At 41.6% G+C, this 10,685-nt stretch overlaps 1 long non-coding RNA gene across 1 annotated transcript; it reads left to right on the top strand.

The window, feature by feature from the left end:
• Nucleotides 1-2,850: 2,850 nt before the first annotated feature.
• On the top strand, nt 2,851-5,463 carry LOC124478286. Its single transcript, XR_006957221.1, has 4 exons — nt 2,851-3,118; nt 3,700-3,789; nt 4,053-4,151; nt 4,647-5,463. It is a non-coding gene; the product is annotated as an uncharacterized LOC124478286 (long non-coding RNA).
• The last annotated feature ends 5,222 nt before the right edge of the window (nt 5,464-10,685 follow it).

Here is a 10,685-nt window from a genome sequence, read left to right as displayed (position 1 = left end):
GTTGTGTATGATACTGAGAGCTACGAATGTCAATCCAAAAATGTGAAGGTAAGTCTATGTTAAAGTTAAGCACTAAACCTGTAATTTGAATTCAATTATACATTTTTGTGGTGAATATGAATCATGCGCTAATAAGCATTTTATATTGGCTGCATGTACAGCCTTCCTAAACTTACTCAAACTGGGAGGTAGGGCTAATTAGCTTAGCATGATGTGTTATGAAATGTGGTTTCCATTTTAAATGATCTAGTTTGTTTTCTGTTTCCTACTGCTACAGATGTGCGAACAGGAAGTTTTTGACTTTGCGGGGCAAGGAGTTATTACTTGGGGAGAGTGGTTCTTTCCCTTAGTTGGTTCTCCAGTTCTCAGACAAGCAGTGTGAGTTTCTAGCTAATTGTATTTTCGTTGTGTAATATACAAAACACTTAAGAAGAAATTATGCCCAGTTTCATGTCCCATGGAATTTCTTTATTAGAAATTTTAGGGCAGAAACTGTTTTGGACTTGAAATGGATATTTGCATTACTGGGTGTATGGAGTCCCAATGAAAAAAGTTTCAGTGTTCAGTTTCCCCTCACTACTACACTTCAATACAACAATATTATACTATTTATAATACATCTGTTCTTTGATCATCTCCTACACTGTCTATATGCACTAGTATGCAGGGGCGGCGCCAGATAATTTGTAATGCAGGTGCTGAGGGACTGCTAGATTATTGACAGGGGGAGCAGCGTAATATATTTTCTATATTATATATAAATACTATTAATAAATGAGCAATAATTTTGGGGGTGCTATTGGGGTGCTTTGGTCTTTCTTGGGGGTGCTGAAGCACCTGCTAGCCCCTACTTAGCGCAGCCCATGCTAGTATGTCACTTTGGATACAAGCATCTACTAAATTAATACAATTTAAATCTAAAATCTTAATGTTTGACCCCCTAACTACGGAAAGTCCCAAGGTTACCCAGAAAGACTAGCCTGACGTTGACATACTCGTAATTCTAGTCAGAATATTACCCAATTTTTTTGTGGCCGGGGAGAAGTTGGGCTGGCAGCCAGGCTACAGAAAGACAGGAATCAGGGGGGCAGCCCTCCCTCTGAAGCACATTTTACAGTGTCAAGTATTATATAAGTATATGAATCACAATCATGTACTAGCACTGTTAATAATACAACTGACCTTTTCAGGACAAGCGGTGTTGCAATTTCAACTGAGGATGATGGTGAGTCTGACCAGTGTGTGACAGTATTGTTTGACAGGATTGGACATACTGTGTGACAGTATTGTTTGTTCAGTACTAATCATCCCTGTAATATATCCATGAGATATCAGTATCTTCCAAAGTTTACCATCACTGTGATGTATGTTTCTGAACATCAACAATTTGTTTATTGGTACTCTTCAGGGGACATGGATCCACTTCTGGACATTGTGCCACAAACCAACCAGCCTTTTCCTGACATGAGCGACTTCCATAATGGTAAGAAATGTATACGTTTATGTGGGGGTCAGATGGCTGAGGTTGAGGGAATCGGGCAATTAAATCAGAAAGTTGCCGGTTCGATTCTCGGCCGTGATAAATGACGTTGTGTCCTTGGGCACGGCTGAGGTTAGGTAATCGGGCTATTAAATCAGAAGGTTGCCGGTTCGATTCTCGGCCGTGCTAAATCACGTTGTTTTCTTGGGCAAGGCACCTCACCCTACTTGCCTCGGGGGGGGGGGGGGAATGTCCCTGTACTTACTGTAAGTCATCCAGAGCGTCTGCTAAATGACAAGAAAATGGAAGAGGGCAGTACAACTGGAGCTACACCCTCAAGAATAGCGTGTAATAACTGCGATAAAACATACACAACACTTAATTTCAGGTGCAGTACCATTGTGGTATGCCTTACTACCCTCAGTTTCACTACAGTAAATACATACAAAAAGAATGTCCGTCTTTTAATCATAGTAAGCAACCTGACAGTTTAATAAAACTCAAACCATTGTATGCCACAGTGGACATGGAGTGCCTTGGAGTCAATACCTACACAGATGGACCAGAGGACGATGAGAATTTAGACGAAGAGGAAGGTGAAAAAGAAGATTCTGACTTTGACTATTCTCTGATCATTTACTGACACACATGACAGGAGGGGAACCAACGTTAGTCCTCTTCTCTCAGTGTACCACAAATTGTATATATTGTAAATAAACCAATAATATATCTTTGTCATTGTCATTTGAATAATATTTATTTTGAGTGTCTTCGTCATGCATAAATGTCAAGTTTTTACATTCTAATACAGGATTTATGTTAGATCTCCATCAAGTGGCATATTTGGGAATTGAGGCTTGATGCACATGCACAGAAATACTCTGCTGACCCCAAGGGAATCTTTGTTGATAGCATGCTAATTCATATGGACAACTGGACATGAGATTAGAGCTTTACTCCTGTTTTACAAAATATAAATAGTAGGCAATGAATCTTTACCTTCTGGGTTTTTGTATTTTAAAAGACAATTAAGCTGGTGCAGTTTGAAAATGGCCAGTTTACAGGGAGGGAATCAGTCATAACGCACACAGCAAATGCACTGGTATGAACCAGAGAAAAAACTGAAGTGAGTAATAACATAAATATTAGGACACAGGGTTGGATCTTCCTGTTTAATATAAACACACCCTACAATGCAACAGACTTCACTTCACAGACTTTCCTGCTCGGAAGTACTGTACTTGTGAACCAAAGACTTCATCTGTCTACTAGGATAGTTTAGGATATTGGGATTGGTCACTGAACATGGCAGAAGATCTTTGTGAGGACTAAGCCAAAACTGAACTTCACAAACTTGCGACGGTAAGAAATTGTGATTACTTCTAAAATGCTATGTCAAATATTTAATTTTGTTAGGTCGCCAGTGAAGACAACATAGGCCTACATGTCTTTAGCACCACAGTTTTACTCAGTTTAGACTAAACTTTTAGTTTTAAGATAGTTTACTTAAAAAATAACTTTGACAGAAGAAAGAAAGGAGTGGCCAAGGCTATGACGGTAGTGACGTAAATAAACAGCGCCATTTTGCCAATATCAGACGCATTCAACATGGGAACGTGGTTGTCGAAAAAATCCAAGGTAATGCTTATTTTTAAAAAATACTAGACTAAGGACTTCTTGTGCTCATCAACGTACATGACCAATAACAGGTCCAACTACCCAGTGTGACACACCATGTGAAATACTTTTTCTGTTTCACGAAATGTCAGCCCGGAAAAGTTAAGCATAGCATTTCAAATATGCAGGATAGGGTGATACCATCAGGTAGGGAACCCTCAGGTCCCATTAAAATATGTATATAATCTCAATCAATCTCTTATCTCTACCATCTATTATCTCTGCCCTGACAATCACTTTGTGTACACAGTGGGCCTACAGGGTTTCCCGTAGCACTTTGCAGTTAAGGCGGCACACGCCTGCCGCCTTACTAGGTTGTCAAAAGAACATGTTACGTCCTGAAAGAAAACTTCCTGTTTTCTCCTTTTCATTCCAAACCGTAAACGCCAGTTTCGCTTCTCTGCAGAACGCATGTTTGCCGGTCTGACGGCAAACCCCACCTTACCACCTTAACTAACAAATTTTCTGCGGGAAACCCTGCAGGATGATAACTACTACTTGATACAACTGTACTTTAATAACTATACTTCATTCTGTTGCAGAAACCTACCCAGTGTGAGGATAATCGAGAGCCAAAAGAATATTGGGTTGTGTCTGATGGCCTACACCATGCACACGCACCAACATCTATGGTAGTTTGAATTGCCTTTTGTAAACACATTGGTATTAAGCAGGCAGGCACCAAGCAGTAAGCAGACAAATACAGCCATATCACAAAATTGTTATATGATGCCGCCAATAGATACCTTGTCAGCTTTTCATGTGGGCTCTAGTGGGAGTCTTCGTCTGATTATTATGACAACATAATTCGGTCAATCTCTTTATATTTACAGAGGCCTTTATATTTATAATTAACTCACTTCAAAGATGATATTTGGATATCCTTTTGTTGCAGACACTGTCCAGTGTGAGGCCATTACAGAGATCCCGGAGTTTGAGCTCGTCTATGATGATGCTCTGCAACCGCCAACCCTCACCCTCTTCGACCACTTGGGTACCTGTAGATTTTTGATAATTTACATGACTGAGCTGTCAGATTATTTTAAATAGGAAGTAACAATAAAGTGTTTGAAATTATTTGCACATAGAAACCAACCATTTGACCTATAACCTCTGTAGAGGTAAACAAAAGCATGACCCTACCAAAACTGGGTTTCTTTATATCGAGAGTGCCTTCTTGGGGTATCTAAATGCAAATATCTGAAAAACAGAGATGCTCTTTGAGTAAAGTGACGATGTGTACTGGCTTAGGCCTTGTGTTTTGAAATGGGGAAATAATAGGTATATGCTTTAGTGCAGGCCTCAAGTAAGATCTCAGAGGTGCTTGTGTCAGATCCTTAGGTTATTTGGAGTAGGATAGGTTAAAGGGATATCCGTACGTTTTTAAACTTGTTTCTCGGAACTTCAGTGTGTGCTGTATGCTTAGGGGTCTGCTCTTCATCAAATTCTAATAAATATAACCATGCTTTTAAATCCATGTCCTCTTTAGGACAACCAACCTCTCCACAGGGACCAATCAGGCCCATCTTCTACCTCCAGGGACCAATCAGGGCCATCTTCTACCTCCAGGGACCAATCAGGGCCATCTTCTACCTCACAACGAAGGAACCCGTGCCTTACCTCAAACACACCAGTGATGGTCCAAGCTAGGGGTCGACTGACTATCGGTGTGGCCGATTATCGGCACCGATATTCAGTATATTTATAGTTATCGGTATCGGTCATTTTCAAAACCGATTTGACGATGTTATACGTTTTTGTATATTTTTTTTCAAAATTTTTATAGAATGCTGCTGGATGCTCCCATGGGTCCGTTCTTCGTACGTCCCATATTACATCCGAAATCAAATGACACATCCAAGATGACATCATCTTGCTAATAATGATCAGGCTAATTAGGTTATTCAAACACCCCGTTGTTAATGATTAGTTTAGCTGGATTGGATTGAGAAACCTTGATCAGCAATGCTGCTAGCCTATTGGCTGGTCACCATGGGCAAAAAGAGCTCCCCGGTTTTTCTTGTGTTTTTTTGGCACAGCACTTTGGTTTAGGTGTTTTTGACTTTGAGTTTTGTTTACGAGCTCCGGTGCGTTAGGCGCCTAGTTGCTCCGAAGGTATGTTTTGTAGTTGATTATGTTTCATGTTATTGTATTTATTATCTTACAATTATCTTCATGGCAGCCCATGGCGACTGTATTGAGAGATTGAAGGAATCGAGTGACATCAAGTCCTCGAGAAGTTAGTCTCACAATCAGGGCCGTAACTACCATTGAGGACACTGAGGTCGTGTCCTCTGTATTTTTTTTTCGTATTTCTGTATTTTTTTTTTGCTTAAATTGTGGTATATAAACTCAAAATAAAGTACACGTGAAACTGACTGCAGGACGATGATCTTGGTCTCCCACAAACCGTAACGTGATTTTATACTTAAAGAGCCGAGTAGCTCAAGAGTTTGGACATACGTGCTGGGCGTCATCAACAAAACGTACTGTCGTTATGGTAACCACCAAACACAAGTCGGACGCTGATGTTACCGCCATAGACATACCGCTACTGTTAGTGAATAGCCTATGTTAGTTAAAGTCACTGGAAGAGGAGCGCAGCAAACTAAACATGTAGGTTAAGAGAAGTTTAAGTGGCAGATGACTGTGAGAAGAAAGATTCATTTTCATGTGGAAATATTTGTATTGCAGCAGCGTACTACTCAGATAAGGAAACATCAAATCAAAGTTTGGTTAACTCCGTCAGTACCGGTTGTCAATCAATTTCCACCGGTTGAATCAACATTCATTTTGCGATTGATATGTCATTGATGTGATTGATTGAAAATGAAATTCTGTGGCAATTGGGAAATATCAAACTGACTCGCTATCGCTCGGTCGATACGTTCCAGCCTCAGTTTGATATTTCCCGGCATGACCGAACGGTCGAGGTTAGTAAGTAGTTTATAATATGGCAATTTTAGATTATTTTCATTTTGTAAACGAAAATAAATGGTACCTTTAGGCTAATTGTAGCTAGCTCTCAAGTCTTCTCACGGTGTGTTTCATGTGTTGCCAAGCAACTCATTGCTTTTGATAGAAAGCGGACAACATGGTTCTGCTAAAATGGCTTTAATTTCATCACAAAATAACGACACAAGTGATTCAAAGAGTCTGGTCTTCATCCTCACTTTCGATGACAAAGCTTTTCAGCATCATCTGGATAGTCAAACTCAGCAGCTGACTTGTCGATATCGCTCATTTTGAAGCTGACGTCAGAGGGCAATACGGATCCGTATTGACCGGCGAGGAGGGCAATACGCGGCTGGGGTGACTACCCATTATCCAATCAGAACGCTCGTACCGTCGTTGCCATATAATAATAATTTAAAAAAAATTGTGGTAACTTGCCCTTACTTCATGAGTCCCATAAAGGTCCTTCAAAAAGCCTCAGAATGCCCCATGTTTACCTCAAAATTTAAAAAGCTCCACACCGCCCCATATTAAAAAGTCATAATGATGATGTTTTTGCTCCTTAAGACTCAATAAGAGAAAATGGCCATATTTAAATAATGTAATTTAAAAAAATTCCGGGGGAGCATGCCCCCGAACCCGCCAAGAAGTTCTGACTCATAACCTCAGTATTTTTTGGGCCCTGCGTACGGCCCTGCTCACAATCGTCATCAATTTGATAAATAAAGGTTAAGGACTGAAATCCTAAAGGTCCCCCTGCTCAAGAAAGCACATGTACAGGCCCGTCTGAAGTTTGCCAATGAATATCTGAATGATTAAGAGGAGAACTGGGTGAAAGTGTTGTGGTCAGATGAGACCGAAATCAAGCTCTTTGGCATCAACTCAACTCACCATGTTTGGAGGAGGAGGAATGCTGCCTATATGACCCCAAGAACACCATCCCCCCTGTCACCTGTGGAGGGAGGTCAAGGTGTGAGTTGCCAAACGTCAGCCTCTAAACCAGGGGTGTCGAAGTCCGGTCCTCGAGGGCCGCTGTCCTGCATGTTTTAGATGTTTCCCTGATCCAGCTCACCTGATTTGAATGAAGGGTCGTTATAACAAACCATTTAATTGAATGAGGTGTGTTGGAGCAGGGAAAAATCTAAAACATGCAGGACAGCGGCCCTCGAGGACCGGAGTTCGACACCCCTGCTCTAAACCTTAATGACTTGGAGAATATCTGTAAAGAGGAGTGGGACAAAATCCCTCCTGAAATGTGTGCAAACCGGGTGGCCAACTACAAGAAACGTCGGAGGTCTGTGATTGCCAACAAGGGTTTTGCCACCAAGTACTAAGTCATGTTTTGCAGAGGGGTCAAATAATTATTCCACCCATTAAAAGGCAAATAAATTCATAAAAATGTTGACATGCGTTTTTCTGGATTTGTTTGTTGTTATTCTGTCACTCACTGTTCAAATAAACCTACCATTAAAATGATAGACTGATACTTTCTTTGTCAGCGGGCAAACGTACAAAATCAACAGGATATCAGGTACTTACATTTAGCAGACACTCTTATCCAGAGCGACTTACAGTAAGTACAGGGACATTCTCCCAGAGGCAAGTAGGGTAAAGTGCCTTGCCCAAGGACACAACATCAATTGGCTGTCCGGGAATCAAACCAACAACCTTCTGATTAATAGCCCGACTCCCTAACCGCTCAGCTATCTGACCCCTGAATACTTTTTTCCCATGTGGCCCACTTCTGGCTAACACCCAGATTAGCCTTCGTCGACTGTGCCACATCTTCACCAAAGGTGGCCAACATTTGATTTGTGATATTTGGGCCACATTTGCTGTTTAACATGTGGGCCACTTTAGGCTCACGTGCATTTTGTCCGGGCCAGAAAAAAGCCAGCAGTGCCCTATGATTGCCTTAAGTGGCCCACATCCGTATGCTATCTGGGTTATGTGACAAAATGTTCGATATGCAAGTGTCAAAAATATGTTATCATATATCTTGTTGTATTATAAACAACGTAACGTCTTTGCTACTTTACATTCATAACATTTATTTTTAAGTTCGGATAGCATTATTCAAATTCTAAGCTAGATAAGAGCGCTGCCCCTCAGCGTATGATTTTGAGATCAAAACCGCTGACCTCGTTTTAGTGGAAGTATATGCTTATTAATAAATTATTATTTGATAATGTAGGCAAGCGGCTAAGGTTTTGAACATGCTTTTGCAACCGGGAAAGGGATGACCACATTTTAAGGCTGGCAAAAAAAGAGAAAAATGTATGTGCTTGTGTACACCTACTCTCTCACATCTCACATCTGTAGCAAACGTTATTAGTTAGTGGGTTGATGCTAACGTTGTTAGTCAGTTGTGTGCATTCAGTTACATGTAGGAACATCTATCTGTATTACATGCTTATACATATCCGATGTTTGTCAGTGTTTATTATGACCAAACCATACTCAAATCTCAAAGCAGAACAGCTAGGCTATTTATCAGCCTGCCTTTCAGGTCCACAGCCCCTGGTACCCTGAGTGTGCTTCCTGCCTACCAGCCTCATAGCCGTACTTCCTGCTCTGCATCCAGCGCTGGTCCCAGCCTCCTCGCCCTACTTCCCGCTCTGCATCCAGCGCTGATCCCAGCCTCCTACCCCTACCCCCTGCTCTGCATCCAGCGCTGGTCCCAGCCTCCTACCCCTGCCCCCTGCTCTGCATCCAGCGCTGATCCCAGCCTCCTACCCCTACCCCCTGCTCTGCATCCAGCGCTGGTCGCCTCGATACACAACAAACTATTACAGATGTGTTGTATGGCAAAAAATACCATAATTAATATAGGCCTACCTGTAATCTTGTTTTTAACTTTACTTGAGCTTGATGAAGTGTTAGCTGCAAATACGTGTATATTTGGACGGCTGGCATTGTTTGCCCTCCCCTCCCCGGAGACAGAGGTAACGTTAGGTTTAAAGATCCTGTAAAGCAAATTTCCATGATTTGCTTCTCAGTACATTATATACGTGTGAAATGAGTTCCTGAAAGCATGTGCAAAGCGCCAAAACTTTGTCACACTGAAATGTGGAGTTAGACCGTTTCTCTTCCATTTTCAGCTCAGGTTGTGTAGGCGGAGCCAAAACCCGACCGAGCTACGTCTCAGCGACCGATCTATGTCAGATCAGAGGCGGTTGCATTCTGTTAACTCAGCTACAATGCAAAGACAAAGAAGAAAGTAGTAAATTAATTATTATTATGCGTTAATTAAGTAGTAAATTAACACATAATACGGATGAAAGTGGCCTGGTTTGGGTGAAATTGGTCTGGTTTGGGTAAAAGTGGCTGAAAGTGGCCTGGTTTGGGTGAAAGTGGCCGCAAGTGGCCTGGTTTGAGTGAAACTCAAACCATTGTATGCCACAGTGGACATGGAGTGCCTTGGAGGCAATACCTACACAGATGGACTAGCCTGGCTGCCAGCCCAACTTCTCGCCGCCCACAAAAAAATGTGGTCGGGAAGTTGGGTCTGGAGGGCAGTGTTGCCAGATTAGATTGACAGTTTTCTGCCCAATAACAATTTAAAACCCGCCCACTTCTATAAAAAACCGCCAAAATCCTTACTTTTCCAGAAAGCCGTGTAAAACCATGACATGTTCAATAGAAAATACGCCACAAACATTCAAAGCTTTAATCTGCAAAAACGGAGATTAAATTTACAGATCACTAAGAGCAGAATGAGAAAAAACATTACACCTGAAGTTTTTAGCTCAACACAATAAAGTAATGACATTCTGCCATGACATGTAACGCTAGATTAAGCCACAATTAAACTCCAAAATCCAACCTATTTAAAATGTATATAGCTCTCTATTTTTTTTTTCAACAAGCACAGAAACACTACTAGGCCTCCTGTATTTGTTCCGATTGTTCTCTCCCCTTCGCGATTGTTACTCTCTATCCCTTATACACAAACACAAAAATGAATTGCTAGAATTTACAGTATTGTTGATATCGCAGTATCCATGGATTCCAAAGCCCCACTCCAAATGATTGTCCCTACAGTCACTGAACAAGCCAATTAGCTTACTGGCTAATAGATGGAAGAATCAAATCTCCCCAACATTTGCCGGGGAGGTTTGAAAGTAGCGGATGTAACACATGCCAATCAAATAGTTTGTTTGAATGTTTTCAGTCTTTAAAAAAAGCGCCCAATTGTAACGAAACCCGCCCAAATTTGATCAACCCGCCCAAGGCTATTTTGCCCCGCCCAGCATTATCAAAAGCAGCCCAATTGGGCGGGAACCCGCCCAATGTGGCAACACTGCTGGAGGGTCTGGTACTGGTATACAACTACAGAAAACCAGAATCGGGACGGAACAATGAAATTGCCAGGGCGGGCTTTATACGATGATGGACAGATGACCAACAGTAACGTAATCAACTTGGTCACGAAAGAGCGCTTGGGTTGAATTCGTTTCAACAAACAACATATTACGTTGCTATGATTGGTTGTAGGTCTATCCAATTGAGCGAAGAGGCATTTGTTTTACGAGTTCGGTTGAAACACGCCCCGTTGTCACAGAGCCTAACA

This window comes from Hypomesus transpacificus, chromosome 15, assembly GCF_021917145.1.
Source record: "Hypomesus transpacificus isolate Combined female chromosome 15, fHypTra1, whole genome shotgun sequence".
Taxonomy (NCBI): Eukaryota; Metazoa; Chordata; class Actinopteri; order Osmeriformes; family Osmeridae; genus Hypomesus; species Hypomesus transpacificus.
This window is presented reverse-complemented; position numbering and strand designations above follow the sequence as displayed.